Source organism: Grammomys surdaster, unplaced genomic scaffold (assembly GCF_004785775.1).
Source record: "Grammomys surdaster isolate TR1022 unplaced genomic scaffold, NIH_TR_1.0 133, whole genome shotgun sequence".
Lineage (NCBI taxonomy): Eukaryota > Metazoa > Chordata > Mammalia > Rodentia > Muridae > Grammomys > Grammomys surdaster.
In genome coordinates, this window is record NW_021604591.1 from 6,666,053 (window position 1) to 6,688,217 (window position 22,165).

A 22,165-nucleotide genomic window follows, 5' to 3' on the forward strand; every position below is an offset into this window, starting at 1 on the left:
AGGGAGAGGGAGAGGGAAGAGAGAGGGAGAGGGAGAGGGAGAGGGAGAGGGAGAGAGAGAGAGAGAGGGAGAGAGAGAGAGAGATAAAATGAGAATTTAAAACTAAAATAAAATGATAGTCATAAATATGTCAGATTAATCTTTTTAGTATAAGCTATTGTATTCAGGCATGGTTTTAAATATGTAATCAGATTTTCTACGTGCTTTCAAAAGCAGTAGTAATTTAAAAGTAAAATTTACAAGTTGATAAGAAGAGGTTTGAAAAGATGGCACAGTAGTTATGAGCACTTGCTGCTCTTTCAGGGGATCAGAGCTCAGTTCCCAGCACCTAAAGTAGGTACATTGTAACTGTCTGTCACTTCAGCTCCATGGGAATCTGACACCATCTTCATAGGTAAATACATGCACATTGCTCAACACACACAGACACAAAGATACACACACATACACACACACGTATAATTAAAATACTTTTTTTAAATGTAGACAAAGAGGTTTTCATTTAGGATGTCAAGGCCTTGTAGATATTCAAATGCATTTTTCTCTTCTATTGTAAATTTCTTCTTTTTATTTTTTTCATGCAATAACTAAGTTTATTCAGAGCACCAGACAGTTTATACCCTGAGGGTTAAGAATAATCGCATGAGGGTTGAAGAGATGGTTCAGCAATTAAGAGTGTGGACTGACTGCTCTTTCAGAGATCCCATTCAATTCCCAGCAACCACATGGTGGATCATAACCATCTGTAACATGATACAATGCCTTCTTCTGGTGTGTCTGAAGACAGCGACAAAGTACTCGTATACATAAAATGAATAAACAAGTCTTTAAAATGTAATAACCATAAGAGTAAAGTGCACAGTCACAAGGACAGGCCACACATGGCAAAAGCAATTTATTTTATGTTTTCAATTTCTTAATCTACATTTGTTTTCAAACTGTAATAGCTTTTATATGTAGGCCAATTTTAGATTTAATGAAAAAACTTTAAAGTTTGTTCAAGAATTCTCATGTCATCTCATCCACCCTTTCCATCCTAATTTTCCCAGATTAGGGTAATACGATTTTGTAATTCATGCGCTTACATATTGCCCTTACTAGTTCTTTATCTGATCATTCTCTTTGCACAGTATATTTCGTAGTTTTAGCCAATGCATAATATCATAATTTTCCATCCTAGTTCCATAGACAGTAATTTCAACAACTTTGATTTCTAATTGCCTCCCATTTTTACTGCCTCTTTGTTGACCTAACAACCACTGGTAAGTAAGTGTCATTACCTTTGTAGAAAACATCTAGCATTGGAGTTATACACTGCCTGTCCTATTCAAGTTGGTGTTTTATCTCGTAACTGCATGGAAAATTCTATTGTGCTGTTCGTGGCTTGATAGTCCCCTTATTTTATCACTGCATAAAATTCCATTGTAAGTACTGGGGTTAGTTTGGCAATTTTCTTCCTTAGTGAAGGACATCTTGGGGGTTTCTGTTATTTTCTGTTTGAGTAATTTGGGATGAAGTTTCTTAGAAAACTCCTGTATACGTTTTGTGTGTGAATGTTCTGAGATTATCTGGGTCAATACCTCACCATAGGATTGCATGATAAGTCTTTATTAAATTTAAGAATGGATGAGACCATGACCTGAATCAGTGGGTAGAGAAGTTGGCTGCCATTTCCTTGACTGTGGTCCCTAGAACCCAGATTTATGTTCCTTGTACTTTTGTTTATTATTTGTGAAGGACATAGCCTTTGTTTTCAGAAATATATATTTGTCAATTCTCCTGACAACATTTTTATGAAAGATTCTCTACTGAATTAGACTAACTCTTCTCTGCAGTACCAAATGGTGATCTGTGTCTGAGTCCATCTCTGGGCTCTCCATTCTTTCCTGTCCTAAAGTGCTACAGTGTCATGCAATTCTCAAACTCTGTTCTTCAATATCAGAAAAGTTATTGACTCTATTTTTATTTGAAAATGGAATTTTTTGAGTTTATAAATGAAATCTTTGGTTTCTTTCATCTGATTTTTGATTGTTTATCATGTCTTATTTATAACACACACACACACACACACATACACACACACACATATATATATAATTTTAAACTTTACCCTAAATATTTTTCTTTGATGTTTTTGTATTGCATGTGGTCTTTCAAATGTCAACATTTAACGTTTTCCTATCCTGTTGTAGGAAAACAATCAACTTTATTATATTCCTCCTTTCATTTGGTTTTTGAGTTAATCTCTCCTGTAGCTTGTCTAGCCTTGAACTTGTCCCCTCTTGCCACTTCCCTCATACTACTGGGATTTAGAAGTGAGCACCACACCCAATGGGCAAATGATTTCAGAACGTAACTATTGTATCATATGAGCTTACTATTGCTTCTAATTGTTTTCAGTTTCTAGGGTTTTTATGAATAAATGAGTCAGATACTGAGAAAATGGCACTTTCTCACTGTCATTAACCTAGATATGTATATGTCTGTCAATTTTTTTTATTCTTTTATTTCTTTTTTTTTTCATAGTGTTCTTTATACCACATTGATGAACTTTCCTTTCTTTGTTGCTGGCAGATTTTCCTTATTTCTTTTTTGAATTACCAATCCTTGATGGTTTTTGTTTTCATTTTTTCCTGCTTATGTTGTCCTAATAATCTGCTTTTTACGTGCTTGATATGGAGAAGGACATTGACTTTTTACATTCAGTGTAAATCCTAGCTGGTGGTGATGACTTAGGTTCCTCATATGTGGTTTGACTTGGATTGGAGGTGCTTTGCAGGATTTCTCTCCACAGCTTTAGCGTGCATTTTCTCTTTATTGTAACATCTTTGCCCACTCAGGATATAATCATTTTAGAAAAATCTCTGTCATTTTGTTATTAGTTGAGAGTCTTCACATTCTGCTTTCTTTTGGAAGCCTGTATTTTTTTTTAAAGAGACATAAGAGCATTCGGAGATTATTCTCTTCCTTGTATGAACCCTGCAAGTGTGCCTTTGAACAAGACAGTGTCATCTGTGTCACAGGACTTTGAACACACAGTTGATGATATGACTACCTTTCAATGGATGTAGGGTTGTTATGATTTTTAATTTTAGGTGAGAAAATGTCATATATAGGGTACGATTTCAGGTCACAATCCATCACTGCAGGACAGTCATAGGAATTCACATCAAGTACACAGTCAAAGGCAGAGGGAAGCAAAAGCACACACTTGGCTCTCTGGCCTGCTTCACTCTTACACAGTCCAAGACCTGGCGTGTTACTCCATCTGTTTCACCATAACATTCATTACTGTACTCAGTCTGTGGTTTGTTTTCTCTTTATTACTTATTATTAGGCTAGAACGCTTGTTCATACCATGCAAGCTAGGAAACTCCATCTTCCCCCTCCTCCCAACTCTTCCCATACAAGAAAAACTCCCACCCCTCAAAGAAAACTCCAGGCAACCAAGTTTCCAGCAACCCACCCAAGAGTGCCTGCCCAGGAGCTCAGTTTTGGCTATGTATGGGCACAATCCCAGCTCCTAGAGGGCACATCATCACTCCTCCCCTAAGCTCTATAAAACCCCAGTGCTTTAGCCTAGATGTGTGACTTCACTAACCTCCACTTGTGAGATCAGTGAGGAGAGCTGCCTCCTCACAAGCTTATCTGCTTTTAATCTGGTCAAATCTGGCCTGTATGTTCACCACTGATGTAGAAAAGAGCCTATGATTCATTTTCACATTTTACAACTTATTTATTTTTTTCCTCCAAAAATGCTTTTATAAGAATTTATTTATTTTTAGACTCCAGATTTATATCCATCCCAGTCTACCCTCCGACTGTTCCTCATTCCACACTCCTCTCGCACCCCTGTCTCCATGAGAATGTCTTCACCCTCCACACCCACCCTACCAGATCTCTAAACTCCCTGGGTCCTCCAATCTCTTGAGGGTTAGGTGCATCTTCTCTGATAGAACCCAGATACAGCAGTACTCTGCTATAAATGTGTTGAGGACCTCATATCAGCTGACATGTGCTGCCTGGTTGGTGGTTCAGTGTTTGAGAGGTCTTGGGTGTCCAGGTTAATTGAGACTGCTGGTTCTCTTACAGGGTCACCTTCCTCCTCAGCTTCTTCCAACTTTTCCTTAATTCAACCACAGGGGTCAACAGCTTCTGTCCATTTGTTGGATGCAAATATCTGCATCTGTCTCTTTCAGCTGCTTGTTGGGGTTTTTGGAGGACAGTTATGATAGGTCCCATTTTGTGAGTGCCCCATAGCCTCAGTAGTAATGTCAGGCATTGGGACCTTCCCTTGAGCTGGATCCCACTTTGGGCCTGTAGCTAGACCTTCTTTTCCTCAGGGTTCTCTCCATTTCCATTCCTGCAGTTCTTCCAGACCAGAACAATTATGGGTCAGAGTTCTGACTGTGGGATGGCAACCCCCTCCATCACTTGATGCCCTGTCTTTCTGCTGGAGATGGGCTCTATAAGTTCCCTCTCCCTACTGTCAGGTATTTCATCTAAAGTCCCTCCCTTTGAGTCCTGAGAGTCTCTTGCATCCCAGGTCTTTGGTGCATTCTGGAGGGTCCTCCCAACATCTTACCTCCCCCGTGGTTGCCCGTTTCCATTCTTTCTGCTGGTCCTCAGGGCTTCAGACCTTTTCCCTCACTGAATACCAGATCAGGTTACCCTTCCCCCTCAACCTCAAATCCATTTTCTTTCCCTCTCCCTCCCTACCTCCTTGTCATTGCTTTCTTCACCCTCCGAAGTGAGACTGAGGAATCCTCACTTGGGTCCTTCATCTTGTTGATCTTTTTGAAGTTCTGTAGACTGTATCTTGGGTATTCTGTCTTTTTTTTTTCTGGTATCCACTTATTAGTGAGTAGATACCATGCATGTCCTTTTGGATCTGCATTGTCTCACTCAGGATGATATTTTCTAGTTCCATCCATTTGCCTGCAAAACTCAGGATGTCATCGTTCTTAGTAGGTGAGTAGTATTCCAATATGTAAATGAACTAAATTTTCTTTATCCAGTCTTCTGTTGTAGGACATTTGGGTTGTTTTCAGCTTCTAGCTATCACAAACAAGGCCACTATGAACATAGTGGAACACATGCCCTGTGGCATGGTGGGACAGTTTTGGGTATATTCCCAAGAGTTGTATTGCTAAGTCTTCAGGTAGATTTATTTCCAGTTTTCTGAGGAAACTCCAGATTGATTTCTGGAGTGGTTGTACCAGTTTGCACTCCCACCAGCAATGGAGGCATGTTCCTCTTTCTCCACATCCTTGCCAACATGTGTTGTCACCTGAGGTTTTGATCTTAGCCATTCTAATTGGTATAAGGTGGAATCTCAGGGTCATTTTGATTTGCATTTCTCTGATCACTAAGGACTTTGAATATTGCTTTAGGTGTTTCTCAGCCATTCAAAATCCCTTTATTGTGAATTCTTGGTTTAGTTCTATACCCTATTTTTTGATTGGGTTGTTTGGATTATTGGTGGTTAGCTTCTTGAGTTCTTTATATCTTTTGGATATTAGCCTGCTATCTGATGTGGTGTTAGTGAAGATTTTTTTTCCAATTTGTAGGTTGCCTATTTGTCTTACTGACTATGTCCTTTGCCCTACAGAAGCTTTCCAGTTGCATGAGGTCCCATTTATCTATTCTTCATCTTAGAGTGTGAGCCATGGGAGGTCTGTTTAGGAAATTTTCCCATGTTCCAGCTGATAAACAACTTCAGCAAAGTGGATGGATAAATGATAAACAGACAGAAAAAAATTAGGGAAACAACTCCCTTCTCAATAGCCACAAATAATATAAAATATCTTGGGGTAACTCTAGCCAAACGAGTGAAAAACCTGTATGTCAATAACTTCAACTCTCTCAGGAAAGAAATCAAAAAGATCTTAGGAAATGGAGAGATCTCCCATGCTCATTGATCGCGAGAATTAATGTAGTAAAAATGGCCATCCTACCAAAGGCAATCTACAGATACAATGCAATCCCCATCAAAATCCCAAAACAATTCTTCAAAGGCATGGAAAGAGCAATTCTCAAATTCATCTGGAATAACAAAGAACCCAGAATAGCTAAAACAATTGTTAACAATTAAAGAATGACTGGGGGAAATCACCATCCCTGCCGTCAAGCTTTACTACAGAGCAATAGTGATAAAAACTGCATGGTGTTGGTACAGAGATAGACGCGTTGATCAATGGAATAGAATTGAAGATCCAGAAATAAAACCACACACTTCAGGACATTTGATCTTTGACAAAGAAGCCAAAAATATACAATGGAAAAAAGAAAGAATGTTCAATAAATGGTGCTGGTCCAACTGATTGTCCGTATGTGGAAAAATGAAAATTGACCCATATTTATCACTTATTTTTTTAAAAACTACTTTACTTCTTCCAAAAGTTTTTTTTTAACAATTTGGGTGTTGTTTAGTGTACTCTGTGGATAGTGTGCAAGTATGTACATGTTAATTACCACAGAAAATGAAATAAACAAACAACAACAACACAATGCAGTTCCAGTCTTCCTGGTCCTGGCCACTTCCCTTGTCTGTACCTGCAGACCTTTGAAAGATGGGCAGTGTGACTGTGTCCTTTGAAGATCAGCATTAGTCTCTACCTTCTTTTAAGTGTTTTAAATGTACTAAATTTGCAAGTGATAAGGTGATCATCTGATAGCAGAAGCTGGAAGCACAAGAATGGCTCAGAGATTCACAGTGAAAGCATATTGTAAGATTGCATTTCAAAACTACTGACTTTGGAACTGGGATGTTGGAGACAATTGGAGAAGTGTAATGAGGAATAGATAGGATTGGATCATATTTCACTATATATCTGTACACATTACACAAAAACAAAATAAATATTTATCATTTAAACATCACAAATTAACCATTACAAATACTCAACCAAGTAACAGTTCGTGTTTCTCAAAAGACTACTAGATTACAATTGACTGTCTCTTTTTTTTTTTTTTTTTTAATTGGATGATTTATTTACATTTCCTATGTTGTCCCCTTACCCCATCCCCCACCACCCCCTCGGAACCCCCAATCCCCTCGCCCCTCCTCCTTCTTCTCTGTGGATGTAACCTCTATCTACACCCCCCCCACTCCCACCTCCCCACCCTCAAAATTCCCACCCCCTGGGGCATCCAGCCTTCATGAGGTCAAGGTTCTCTTCTTCCACCTATGCCCAGCAGGGCCCTCCACTTTTACATATTCAATTGACTGTCTCTTACTAAAATAAAACACTATTCTGCCACACACAACTTAAAGAGTAGTTAGTTAGTGTACACTGCAGCTCCCAGAGAGCCATAGGCCCACAAGACATACTGCCAGCCATCAGACATATTGCATTGTTCAATTCTGGTGTGTAGCATATTAGAGGTAGGAATAATAAGCGCATTTGGATTGGTACAATTCCAGATTTGATGAGCTCATTAGAAGATAAATCCACTGTAGTTGAAAGATCATCTGAATACTGACACTATGTATTTTAACATTCACCGCCGACCCCCTCCCCATTCCTTTATAATCCTCCTGTTACTTATTTCCCTGATGAAGATCTAACTTCACCCATCACACTGTTGCCTCTCAGTTCGTTTGATCAGGAAATGATTTATTTTTCCTTTCTGCTTAAAAGATGAGTTCATAGAGACACCAGTCTAGGTTGGCATGCTTTCCCTCCACCACCTTAAATATTTCATGTGTTTTGGCTTCTAGGGCTTCACAATAAATATGTGTTTTACTCCTTTTTTTTTCTTGTAACCTTGTTAGCTTTCTATTTTTCTCTGGGTTTCTGATTTAAATATGATAGGGCAACATTATAGGTCTTTATCAAGTTTGATGTTCTCTGATTTGAGGCTTCTAGGTATAAAATTGATATCTGTCATTGAAAACTCCCAGCCATTAGTCTGCAAAATATTCGTCCCTTTCATTTTTAACTCTTTTCTTCTGGCATTTTTATTCAACATAAATTATGCTTTTTGTAGTTGTCACACATTTCTTCTACATTGCTGTATAGCAATTTTCTCCAGGAGTGAAATATCCATTGATACCTCTTTAAGACAGGAAGCAAACAACTAACAATAGCTTCAGGAGGACCCTAAAGCCAACTAGATTCACTAGGCTCTGAAAAGAGGAGACTAGGGAACTGCAGAGTAGCCGGGAAGAGGATTAGATCAACTGAGGCACCTGGAAAGGTGTTTTGTTTTGTTTTGTTTTGTTTTGTTTGTTTTGTTTTTTACCCTGTTGAGCTGCCTACAAGATGCCAGTGTGTTCTTGAATTTCAGCTTTTGTAAGATGTTACTTTTCTAGGGTGGATGATGCACCTGTCTTTGAATCAATTCTGCTTCTGTAGGTAATCACTTAAACCTATTCCTGTAAGTAACTCCAATAAAACTTATTGGTTGGGCCAAGCTAGACATCAGTGATTGAAAAACCAGTCCATTTTCATTTTGTTCCTAGGAGCAATTTTGAGTCTGTAGCCAAGTTAGCTTTCTGTTTATTATAAAACTGTAATTTCTGTTTTTCAGATGGGGGCTCTACCCCACCCAGTAACCATAGACTATACTATAAACCTCTTCCCACCCACACCTGTTCTCAGAAATGTTCTGTTCTCCTCTTTCCATGACCCATTTTCTTAACTGCCTGGCCACACATCTGTAACCACACCTATGTGCAAAAATCTCTCACTCTGTGGTTTTGATGTATAAAAAAATGTGCTTGAGAAATTGGCTCATAGCTGGTCTCATGAATCCTGCCTTAGTGGAAGATAGATGCTAATTAGGCTCTGACATGTACGAGAATAAACTTTAATTTGGTTATAATTTGAGTCAGTGGTCTTTATCCTTATATCTTTGAGATTAATAGTGGTATTCGTGCTTTGGTCTGTCATGGGATTTCTATCTGGGATAAGTAGATTTGTATTGTATTTCTCAGGAAAAAATCTGTCATACAAAATGATCCACTGTACTCTTTTTTTTTCTTTTATGTTTTAGTTTGGAAGGTGTACATTAGAATTTTTTCAAGTCATTGATTCGTAACCCTTTCTAGCCTTCCTAGATACTCTTTTTATAATGGTATTGCTTACTTTGAAAATTATCTTTAGATTTTGTTTTTAAGTTTATATCTCTATTTGTTTTTATAAGATTTATTTGTTTTTGTTATTTTTAAATATTTTAAATATCATTACATATTATTTTTAGTTTTAATTATGTATATATGTGTCTGTATGTAGGTATGTATATTGGTTGCAGGCCAGAAGATGGCATTTAATCATCTGGATACAGCGTTGCAGGTGGTTGTGAGTCATGCTACCTAGATGCTAGGGACCGTAAAAAGCAGGTAGTTGGCCTAACTATTAAACCATCTTTTCATCCTGATCTTTCTTTCTTATATTTTCTATCTGTTCTTTCATCTTGTCCAATTTTCAAGCACCATTTTCAGCATGATTATCAGAAATTCATAGTCTAATGATAGATATCAGCATTTCTGCCATTTGGAAGTCTATCTTTGTTACCAATTTATCATCTCTCGTACTTATTAAGTTTAAAGTGAGATATATGAACCAGAGAGAATAGGCCTTTCGTGATAGCCTTTAAGTTTACCAAACTAGGATTGTCACTATTCTTTCATGAGAGAATATGCTTGAAAGAAAGAAACTTGTACACTTTCATTTGACTATTATGAGATTGCTGAAACTGTGAACCTCTAAGAATTAGAATTTTCAAAGTAAGCCTGTTCTGGAGGAAGGGAAAGACATTGAAGATGAATTTATCTGCCAGGAGGAGATTTCACAGTATTCTGACAACTTGCTGGACCATCTCACAGAGTAGAATAGATTTGAGACAATAGTGGATTAGTGATGGGCAGAAGCACACCTGGCCAAGACTGTTTATATACAGTGGATTCCTTTAAAGCTCTTTACTTAACCATGAACCTTACCTTAGCCATAGAGTCCCTTTGTAAGGACTTAGGGTACCTGAACTCCTAAATTGTTCTTCTCCCCAGTTGGGCCGCACTGAATAAACCATCTTTCTCTATACCTCATGCTCATTTTCCACTTTTATTGGAGCTATTGTGGTTGCCAGAGACCAGGCCTCTTCTCTAAAATTCCTGGTAATAGAATTTAGACTTTGTTTATTTTTTAATTTTTCAAAATTAGTTAATTAATTAATTTACTATTGAAAAAACTAGGCTGATTTCATGGCAGACTTCAAATTGGCAGTTAAAGAGACTAGGCTTACATCTCGGTTTCCAAGGACTGGATAACTCCAGGCAAGTCCAGGCCTCAGAAGCTGCCCTGCCACCTGGCCTGAGGCAGACAATGGGTGAACAGTAGTTTTCAGACTTCCTTAGCTACTTCCTCAGTAACAGTTCCCAGACCTTCCCAGTAAGTTTCCAGCCCCCACATCCCAGTAATGGAATGTTGTTAGAGATGAACCCAACAGATTAACATAGAGGTCACCTATCCTGGGATTCCCTAATATTCTTTAAATCAGGCCTTCATTCTCTTAGTGGCCTCTCTATCTTGGTAACAGGAGACACCAGCATACTGAACTTCGGCAGAATAAAACACTATTTGTGTTTACATAAGATTTGAGTGTCTGGATTGTGTTCGTCAGTGAATCATGGACCATTACACTACCAAATACTGTCCCTTCTCCCACCCCATCCCCTACTTTGTTTATTGATTTTTGTGAATCTGGGATAAATTTCTTCTGGTTCTTTGCTCTTATTCTCCATTGGCTAAGGGTTTCAGTGAGAATCCATTACATAGGATTTGACTGCTGCATTTTTCAGTTGTAACCTCCTGAAGTAAGTGGGAAAGTTCAATCAAAAAAGAAACATTTCACATCCCCGTATTCCTGAGTATATTTTAGTTTTCTACTGGGATTTCATTCCTTGTGAGAGCATCTCATGTTTTTAATATCCTCAATATCAGGTCACATAACATCCAGAGAGTACTGGATTAAGTATCTCTTAAATACCATGTTGGCTAAGTGGTGGTAGTTTTCTTGAGATCAGGACTTTGTTAATGAACATTGAATGATCTAGACTAGTTTCAAAATTATTTTCTCCTTCTTCCACAGTAATAGAAGCACTCCTAATCTTTAGTCTGGAACCTGTTGAGAAAGAGGTAACAGAGGAATCTTAAAATGCTTCCCTAAGCCTAAGCCCCTGGAATTCTTTCTCTCCAGTTGATTTGTTAATTGTTTATACGTTAGAATATCTGTGGTAAATAATGTAATTGGATTCAAGGGTTTGCTTCTCCTTGTGTGCAAAGTCAACATAAACAGCCAAGATATTGAAGAGAGGAGAAAGATTTATTACCCAAAGAAAGAAGGCATAACTGGGAGTCATTTGCAAAGCAAGACTCTATAAAAGAGGGGTAATAGATGGATGGTAGGGAATTTATTAGGAAGTCTATACAGGGACAGCCTTGGGGAGAATACAGTCCTACTTTCTAACCTGTCCAGTTTGCACCATTGTGTTTTAGATGAAAATAAAGAAAAAAAATTACTAAAAATATTCTCTTTTTAGTTACATGTATATGAGGTCAGATGATCATGGAAGTCAAAAGAATGTGTTAGATCCCTTGCATCTGGAGTTTCTGGAGGTTGTAGGCTGCCTACCTTGAAGGCTGGGAACCAGCCTCTACTTCTCTCCAAAGGAAGTGCATACTTTTCTTCTCCAAATCATACCTCCAGTCCAGAAAAGGTTTTCTAAAATTTGCCATGGTACAAGAGCATTCATATGAAGATGCCCAACTTGATTCATCCCTCCTTGAACTAATAACCAAAACGTATTCTCTGGTGCTTTTAGGGTATTATTAAGTATTTTAACTTCTTAAAAAATCTTGGCTTTGAAATTTAAAACATTTATTTATTTATGTATTTAACTATCTATCTATATAACAGTACACAGTTACCAGAATTTGAACCTGGGTCTTTTGGAAGAGCAGTTTTTATTTTTTTTAAATAGCTGAGCCATATTTCCAGCCCTGTTTTTGTTTGTTTGTTTGTTTGTTTTAATTGCAATCATATACCTCTATATGTATCTCTATATGAGTATATGTATTTGAATGCAAGTGTCCATAGAGGCCAATAGCTAGAGCTGTAGTTACAAGCTGAACTCAGGTCCTCTGAGGGAGTAGTGTAGCACATGTTTTTAATTCCTAACCCATTTCTCTAGACTCCAAACAGACTTTTTACATGTAAATATTAAATCTTAGAAGTGGCGACTGGAAACGTAGCTCAGTGGTTAAGAATGTTTCCTGTTGTTCTTGAGGTTCCAAGTTCAGTCCTTAAACCTCATATGCCAAAGTTCACAAACTCTTGTTATCCCAGTTCCTGGCATCAGTGTCCTCTTCTGGCCTCTGTGGTCACTGCATGCATGTGGACAACACAATCAATAAAGGGGTCAGAAGAGTAGATTGCAGTACATGTTTCTGTTCTCCAGGCAACAATGATAATGTTTAAACTGCTTTTGTGAATAATTGTGGCAGAAAAAAAGAAGACAAGCCTTAAATGATCACTATCATGGGAATAAGAATGCTACATTAATAGAGGTGTACACAATAAAGTTGAATTCCAGCGACAAGGTGCTTCCTGTCTTTAGTGAGCATTTCTCTCTGATACCACTGACTTCCATGGACCTTTCTGCATTTCACCACTGGGCCAACTCATTCTTAAAGCATTTGGTTGGTCAGGCCAGGGACAGTCCAAGGAGCCAAATTTCACGCAGGCTCCTTTTCTTTAACAGTAAGCAAAGCACACAATTGCTGTTTTACTACCTTATGAGATTCCAGATTTGACATATGATGCCTTTTCATTGGGAAAAATCATTTTGTTCTGATTTTGTCTATTATATTTTATTTTCTTGTTTTTGTTTAGTTTCTTGAAGCAGGTTGTCATGTAGCCCAAACTAGTTTCAAATTCACTGTGTAAGGACTAAATTTTGGTCATTCTTGAATATATCTCCCCAGTGCTGGCTTTTCAGGAGTCTACTTTATGTCTACATTGTGTAGTGCCGGAAACAGAACCAAGGCGAGAAGATTCATCCTAGGCAAGTGTTCTTCCCACCAGCCTCTGAAAATCTATTTAAAAATATTAACTAGTATTTTCTATTTATGATTACACTCACCATTGTTGATGATTGATGATGATGAGCTATTTACCCAGTTGATTTTTAATATATTTTAGTTTATATATAATTAATATCTCATTCATACTATTCTCAAATTATGAATAGTAATTAAATAGTAAAAATGCCACCAGGGAAAGATTTACTAATAACAAAAATGGCAAATAGAATATTGGACCCTATGCTAAACAACACAGCTTAGGCAAGACAATAGAACTCTATTGGCACTGTTCTAAGTCTGGAACCATTGGTGAGTCCAGCTAAATTCAATGAAATGTTATATAGTATTACAACTAGACCATTTGGGTGGACATATCTGCTTTTACAATTACTTTAAAGTTGTTTAGGATATTAGTACTTGACATGATAGTTTATAAAGTCTTAGAAACTTACTTAATCTTCACATTCTTATGACATGTCAAACTTTGAAATATATTCCGATGCCAGTATAAATATGATGGCTGTTAACTATGATCCATATTTCTACCAGTTTAGAAATGGTTATTTAAGGCTTAAGCATATTTTGCATTATGTGCACTATGATTGAGAACAGAGGTCTTAAAAACCAATCTTATTGTTAATTTCTTTAAGAATCTTTGCACTAGGACTCAGAAAACTATGTTGAATGAAACAATAAGTAAAAGTTAGTAAATTTTGTACTCAGTGAATTCTTAGTCATTGTAGATGCTGTGAATGATGTCTAAATGCTTATATCTCTCCATGATACTGAAGTCATTATATGTATTGTATATAAAGTTTATTTGTATATTATTTATAATTCATTTAATATATCAATCTTTGATGATTTCACATATGCAAACAACATATTTTTATCATATTCATGAAGACTCCTACCCTAACTCTTCCCAGATTTACCCTATACTCCTTTCTCAGCTTCATGTTCTCCTCTTCTATCTACTTGTCTATTCATAACTCACTGAGTCTAATTTGTACTCCCCACATACTCCTATGTGTACGTCTATCCACTGAAGCACAGTCAACTAAGAAGGAGCTACACCATTGAAGAAACCTGACTCACAAAATGGAGGCTAACAAAGGTAGCTAGGAGGTTAAATGGGTGCCAAGCTGGAGCTTTTGTGAGAGAAGGACAAGTATGTTGGACAGATGCATAAGAACAGAGACTTCAAATCCACTGCAGATAAGACCAAAGCTGACTAATTTGTTCTGTGAAGTGACTTTGTCCCTGCCTTCTTCCTAAATATCTAAAGCCTGTACTGGCCACTGTCATTTATTTTTTCCTTCCTGACAAATATTCTAGAAGCTAATCTAGGATCAATCATATAGGCAGATCCAGACTGTTAGATATTTTAGAGGCTCAAGGAGCAAAACAGAAAGTGTTTTATTCTTTTTTCAAGAGTTAGTCTTTCTAATGTAGCTATTTTTCTCTTTGCACCTTTTTTGCTTTGGCACATGCAGTGTATGGCTAGTAAGCTATTGGCTGTGGAAAACTTTTATGAAGAGTCTGTAGTGGCTTCTTCCAACCCTGTAGATACTGAAAATAATCTGTTCACATTGAGATCCCAATTCTGGTGCCAATATATATATAATGATTGTCCTCTAAGTAGTCAAGGTCTGTATGTGAAACTGCTCTAATATGCAGTGTTCTCCAAGAATGTCGTCTTTCTCCATATCTATTCGGAATGATACTGTAGTTAGCAACTAGAATAATTAGATAAGAAAAAGAAGAACAATTTATAAGGAAAAGTAAAATTACCAGCAGTTGCTGCTGACATGGTAAAAGGTAGAGAGTACTGCTGACATGTAACGCAATAGCCTTTTAGAATTTCAATTTCAAAACTAAAACCTGTCACAGTATGATACAGAGATAAATTGAAAGTAGGTAATGAGGAACACTTAGACATAGAAGCAGAGCCACTGACAGAGTCTAAACAAGAGCTACCCATGACCTACAATGGAATGCACAGGAGCAGAATAGCAGAGGTACTTGGGATGTGGGGGACTTTTTATTCAAAGATATGCAGCAGAATGTGACAGAGGAACTCAGTAGCCTGGAGAACCAGATTTTGGCCAAGTAAGGAGGAAATAAATGAGACCTATAGTTGAAAGATAAAGATTCCATGTAGTATATGGTAAGGTTTCAGTGGTTAACCAGAATACAGTAGGTATTGACTACAGGTTACTCTTAAGCATTAAAATGAGAACAGTCAAAATCAAATGCCAACAGGAGAAAAAATATAGAATAGAGTTTGAAAAACTAAGATATAAATAAAGATTGAATGTGGTTACACATCTCTCAGTAACTCATGTCTGCTAAAGCTTTAAATGACATTATTTAGTTGGTTAGTTAATTAGTTAGTTGTTTAATAGTTATTAAGATAGGTTCTTACCTTGTATCTTTTAACCTTGACTGTCTGACCTCACTATGTTGACCAGAGTGGCTTCTAGTTTATGGATATCTGCCTACCTCTGCCTCCCAATGGCATGCACTGCCATGCCTAAACTTATAATAACATTTATATATTGCATTAAAAGCATATTAACATGGTTCACTAAATAGCTAAAAGTTATGCATGTTATTGATTTTATTATCTTTTCTTTTTTAAAAAAATATCTTTAGTTGTTATTCAAGAGTTTCCCCCTGCCCTATAACATTCCCATCCTAAAATTATATTCTCATTTTTATAGTTAAAAATCTATAAACTACTGAATTTAATTAGTACTCTCAATGTGTTGGTGAGGAAAGATGCATTCACTGAAGCATGGTTAACCTTTCAGAGCTCCCCCCGTAAAGAAAACTGACTCTGTTCCCTGGGTGCCACCTATTTCATATTTGATTTCAAAACACAAAATTGCATAAAACAAAGTCAGTATACTATACTCCATTTTTAAATAGATTATATCACAGAGACTGTGTGTTGACTACCAAATCTGAAAAAGTTAGTTTACCCTTGATAGAAAATGTCTGTCAATCCCAAGATGGCACAGATACATAGATACTGGGATGGGAATCTCAAAGTTGAAACAAGCAAACAATAAATAATCTTAATAAGACATAATGATGGCACCTTAAGTTGGTAGATATTGCATTTCAGATAACAAGGTTTGGCTGATTCCATGAGAGGCTTCAAATTAGCAATTAAGGAGACTAGGCCTAAATCTTAGTTTCCAAAACCTGAGCAATTCCAAACAAGTCCAGGCCTCAGAAGCTGCCCTGCCACCTGGCCTGAGACAAGGACAATCGGTCAGCAGCAGTTTCCAGAATTCCTCAGTAACATACTTCAGACCTTCCTAGCAAGTTTCCAGACCCAACAACCCGGTAATGAGTGTTGTTAGAGATGGACCCAACAGATCAACATAGAAGTCACCTACCATGGAATTTCCTAATGTTTCTAAAATCAGGCCTCCATGCTCACTTGGTGGTCTCAACTTCTGTAGAATAAAACACTCTTTGTGTTGTAATACATGAGAGTCCATGTGTCATTCTTTAGTGAATCATGAACCCATATACAGGTATGGCCTGGACTAAAATACTTTGAAAAAGGAAGCTTTATAGATATTTATATATTTATAAGATGGCCCTACCAATAAAATTTAAAACTTAATTTAGCAAGATGAAAAGCTAGGTAAATTACTTTTCTCCTAGAAATTAACAATGGTATTATTATACAGATATTGTATAACTTGGTTAGAAATATTACTTATATTCATTTCCTGGATTTTATTGAGTGGTCATTGTTCATTGGGTGACACATGCTTTTCTACACCTATCTCTGCAATTCTATACTGCTTCTTTCTTGTAGACAATTTTCCAGTAGCAAAATGCACTGCTAGCATTGAAGAATATATAATCATTTCCAAATGAGATTGTGCCTTATTTTTATTTAAAAACACTAAAATTTATAAACATCCCAACCATAGCCTCCCCTATCTCCCTTCCCTCCTCTTCAGTAATTCCTTCCAAATACTTTCTCCCCCAAGATCCTCTGCTCCTTTTTTATTTTCCTTCAGAAAAGAACAGGCCTCCCAGTGAGTGATATCAAGAGAACTCAAACTCTGAATTTGAGATAATGCATAAGAAGATGAATGGCTGAACAAGGCCGCCTAGTAGGAGAAAAAAGTTCCCATGAGCAGGGGAAAGGATCAGACACACTACCACTCCTAGTGTTAGGATTCCAATAAAAAACCCAAACTAAGGAACCACAGCAGTACACAGAAGGTATGACCCAAAGCAGGTCCTGTGGTTGCCACTTCAGTCACAGTAAGTCACTTTGAGCTGTGCTTAATTGATTCTGTGGGCTGTGTTCTTCTAGTGTCCTAGATCCCTCTGGCTCCTCTAATCCAGAGAGTTTCCTGAGCTCTGCCCAATGTTTGGCTGTGGCTCTGTTTCTGCTTTCATCAACTACTGGAGGAAGCCTGACTGATGAGGACTGGCCTAGGTACTGATTCTCTGATTAGAGAAGAATATCACCAGGAATCATTTTATTGATTTTTCTTAGTCCTGTGCAGTTTGACCATAGGTCTCTGAACCATACAGACACTATGTCATACAGACACTATATGTCAGCTCCTCAAAAAAAGGATTGATCTACCTCCATATCCACTCTAGGGCATATATCCAAAAAATGCCTCATCCTACCACAAGGAACTTGCTCAATTATGTTCATAAAAGCTTTATTCACCAGAGCCGGAAAGGGAAAACAAGCTAGATGTCTTGGAACTGAAGAATGAATAAAGACATGGAACATTACTTAGTTATACAAAATGATGACATCATGAAACTTGAGAAAACAATCCTTAGTGAGGTAATCCAGACCTAGAAAAGTGGCCTTCTTTTTAAGCTCAACTTTTTAAAAAACCTGCTATTCATTATATCATGTGAATCTGTGTGCATGTGTGAGAAAACACAGGTACGCATTGTCACAATGCATGTGTGGAGATCAGAGGACATCTTTTCAGAAGCTGGGTTCCTTCTTCCATGCTGGGTGGGATCTAAAGATGGAACTCAGACAGTTAGACTTGAACAGAAAACCATTCTTTCTGAGCTATCTACTGGTCCTTAAATGTTTTTTAACACAGTGATCAAGATGCAGAGCAAAAACTTGATCACATCATACATACACACTAAGATACCCAGACTATTTTTTTATTTCTTTAGTTGTGTGTATATGTCTATGACTGCCTGTGTGTGTGTGTATGTGTGTGTGTGTGTGTGTGTGTGTGTGTGTGTGGTCAGAAAAGTACATCAGATCCCTTGTCTCTGGCATTATAGGCCATTGTGAGCCATCTTATGTTGGTGACTGGAAACAAACTTGGCTCCCCGACAAAAGCTCCTCTATTCGTCTTTCCTGTCCGGGACATGTTATAATCTAAATCCTAAATGTAGGAAGGTATGTATTTTCTAGCAATGTAAAGAACATAATTGCAAGTCTTTAATAGATACCATTCTTTCATTATTTAAGCTTTATCAAATAACTTCCAATGTGGGAGAGAAAGTATTTGCATGAAGATCAAGAGATTATCTAGTGGTATTCACAGGATGAACATCTGAAGAACTCAGTAGTGGTACATATGCATGTGTAAATTGGATCATCAGAAACAATTCTCCTGGAACTCTCACGTCTTGATGATACAGAAGTAGGAGTCAAAACAAATACACCTGAAGAAAATTCAGTCATTACTTGTAAATCAAAAGCACATTCTGCTAATGCCCTTGGTGTGGCAAACACAGTTGTGTTTCTCAAGAAGAAGAGAAAGCCAAAGTCTCTACCTTTAGCTGCACTCACTTCTCACTGGGCTTAGTCTTTTTAGTAACTTCTCATCTTATTCTCTCCACACCATTTTGTCAAGTTAAACTTGGAAATGCCATGTTAGACTTCATTGGACTCATCATACAAGGGACTATAAATTCCTTTAGTTACAGATATTTTCACAATTAAGGATTGTTGCAATATGGGCAAAAATAATGTGACCAAAAAAAAATGCTGCAATTGTACATTTTATTCTCTTTTCTCTTCTTGGTTCCCTGACACCTTTGTCTTTTAAGGGCAGATAATGAAACCAGATTGGTGAAGGGAAGAGACAGAATGGAGACCATGGAGACAAACAGTTCATGAAGCAAAATCTATAACAAAATGACCACCAACTCAGGCAAGAAAGGCATCTCTGAAGGAAGAATTGAAGTTAGAGATCTAGCCCTCGTAAGAGACACTGTGCATAAAGAATCAAGAATCAAAAGGGATTTCCTGTTCATTAGAACAGGGATATAATTTTAGGGCTCTTATAAGTAGAGTAATATATTAAATTGTGGAGATGACTTTAGCCTTTGATAGGAGTCATAGACAATGTAAACATAGGAAAGAAGAAGTGGAGAGAGAAGGAAAGGGGAAGTGGGGGCGGAGGGGAGAGAGCAAGACAAGGCAAACCAAGCCAAACCACATGAGAAGATAAGGTACCTACTAGAGTTCATGTTGAGGCTCTTTTATGAAGAGTATTCATCAACTCTGAGAGGCCCTACAATTTAAATTCCTGCCTGAGACAGTTAATATGCTTTTTTTCATCTTCTTTTCAAAGTCTAGGTCCTTTAGAGTTATGAGAACATTGCAGTTAGATGTAAGATAATTTTTCATCATCTTCTGTGATGTCAAATGCTTTTGAGCAATTTGCAACACTCTAAAAGTGTATTGACAGATCAGCAAAAATGAAAGGGCATCTCTGTCACCTTGAGGAGTGGTGATCAAAAGCAAAGTGCCAACCAATTAGAGCAGGATCAATGAGTCTGTTTCCTGCCTCCCCCACCATAAACTGTGGGGAAAAAAAAGAATTAAGTTATTATTTTTCAAAGCTACCCAATCTTGATTGTGTCATACCAAGGTGTTCATATACAAAAGTGATTTTAATCTTGTGACTTTAAACACACCACAGCTAAATCACACCAATGCAATTGTATGAGAGTCCCATTAATCACATTTGAAAGATGTGGCAGCCTGACTTAAAGCTGGATTCAAAATAAAGCAAAGAAATTGGCATTAGTTGACTCAGAATGTTTCTCTCCTCTTATGAAATGTATATATAAACAAAATTAGCATGCCCTAAGAGCTTAAAACATGAAGTTCTCCAGCTGAAGTGATGGCTCAGCCTTTAAGATCACTTAATGCTCTTTCAGATGACCCAAATTTAGTCTTCAACACCTCTATCACATGGGTCACAATAATCTGTAATTGCAACTCTAAGGGATCAGATGCCCTCTATTATCCCACATGGGTACTGCATTCATTTGCACATGCCTTCACACAGTTAGACACATCACAGAAATGAAAATTTAAACAAAATTTTATAAAACCAACTATGTTCTTCCTCATAGCTAAAGCAAATTATCCAAAAAAAAAGTATTTTGTTTAACAATGTCAACATTTCCTAATCTACTAAGAAGACTCCTGTTTTATGTTCTGGTTGGTAATTTTGCTATATAAAATGTGAAAGCCCACTTTCTTTGTCTTCTTTACCTTGTGTTTTAAATTTATGACATTCATTTAAGAATGCTGGTTAGCTTGGGAAAACAGAGGTTGGCACTTGTTCAATTGCAAAATATTAGGAGCCTTGATGCAACTGGAATGTTTACAGTTCAGAAACCATTGATTATAAATTGTCCAATCTATGTTGAGTGGATATAGATCCAGACAGGCTCTCAAGACAAAATTTTTCAGGAGGTAGTCTGTATCTGCTTCTTGTATCTTATCCTAGGACAGGTAGCTTCCTCCTCACATTCTTCTAATAACTACGTCGTTCTTCTGAGTATGTTAATGGGCCAAAACTTCAGTAACCATCCACACACTAAAGGGAGCTTGAGGCGAGGCAGGCCTTCCTTTCTAGTCCATTCTCTGTCCTAGATTGTGGATCAGTCTGCCCATCTGGTTATCAGGAAGGTCTTTAAAGAAAATGGGAAAATGTGAAAATGGCAGTGGATGTGGCCATGTTGGAATGTCGGGATGTAAGAAGGAGACTGGTATCTTTTCCCAGCTTCAGATATATTCCTAGTAAAGTAAAAAAGCAAACGGTAAGGCAGAGATGTGGGTGGAAAATTCATACAGGACTCCAAAATGACAAAGAAAGGATACAAATTAATAGAAGAAGAAAACAAATTTCAGTGTGAGTATACCAAGGCACGCAGTGTGACTGCTAAGGGACAGCAAGGATGAACTTAGTTTATATCATTGATTAAAGAAGACTTAATCATAAAGGTTTCTCTCCTTAAGCTGTTGGGAGTTATAGTGAATGTAGAATACTTTTTAAATTGTGCACATATGGGTGCATGTATGTGTGTACATGCATACATGAGTGTTGTAATTGTGAGTAGGGACAATCACAAGACTCATGCCTGTGTGTAGAAAGCAGAAGGCCATATTGTGTGTTAATCCTCACCTTAATCCTTGTTTGAGACAAGGGTTTCTAGTTGCTCACTGTGTATCACAGCCTTGTTGGCCTGTGAATCCCCCATCCCTTTCCTACCTCCCAAGATAGGGTAAGGAAAAAAAAGAAGCCTTTCTGTTCCATCTTAAGTATCTGGTGTATTTAGCATTCATCAAACAACCACAGATAAGCAGGAGACATGAGGCCCCTGTCTTCTCTAGTGGACACCTAGAACTTGCTTATTTGGCTCCTCTCAGTTCATCCCCAGGGTTGAAAAGTTATGTGCAGTCTGTTATGTGATTGAGCCTACGTATCAGACAATGAGCCTCAAGATATGTATTCCACGAAGATCTACATCCTTAACCATTATGGCTGGGAATGAACAACACTGGGGGTAAGAAAGATTATATATCCCTGGATAAGTCACTCAGTGAGGGATAAAGGAATCAGAGAAGTATTGTTAGACATATCAAAACACAGTTTTACAAAAAATTGGTATACTAGTCCTTTTTGTTTTTTCATCCAAGTTGACATTTACATCTTTAGAATCAAAAGCAAGAACCGTCTCTCCTTTTTACTATTTTCTTGAATTTGAATTACAGAGCGAGAGTCTAGTTTCCCAAAATTAGA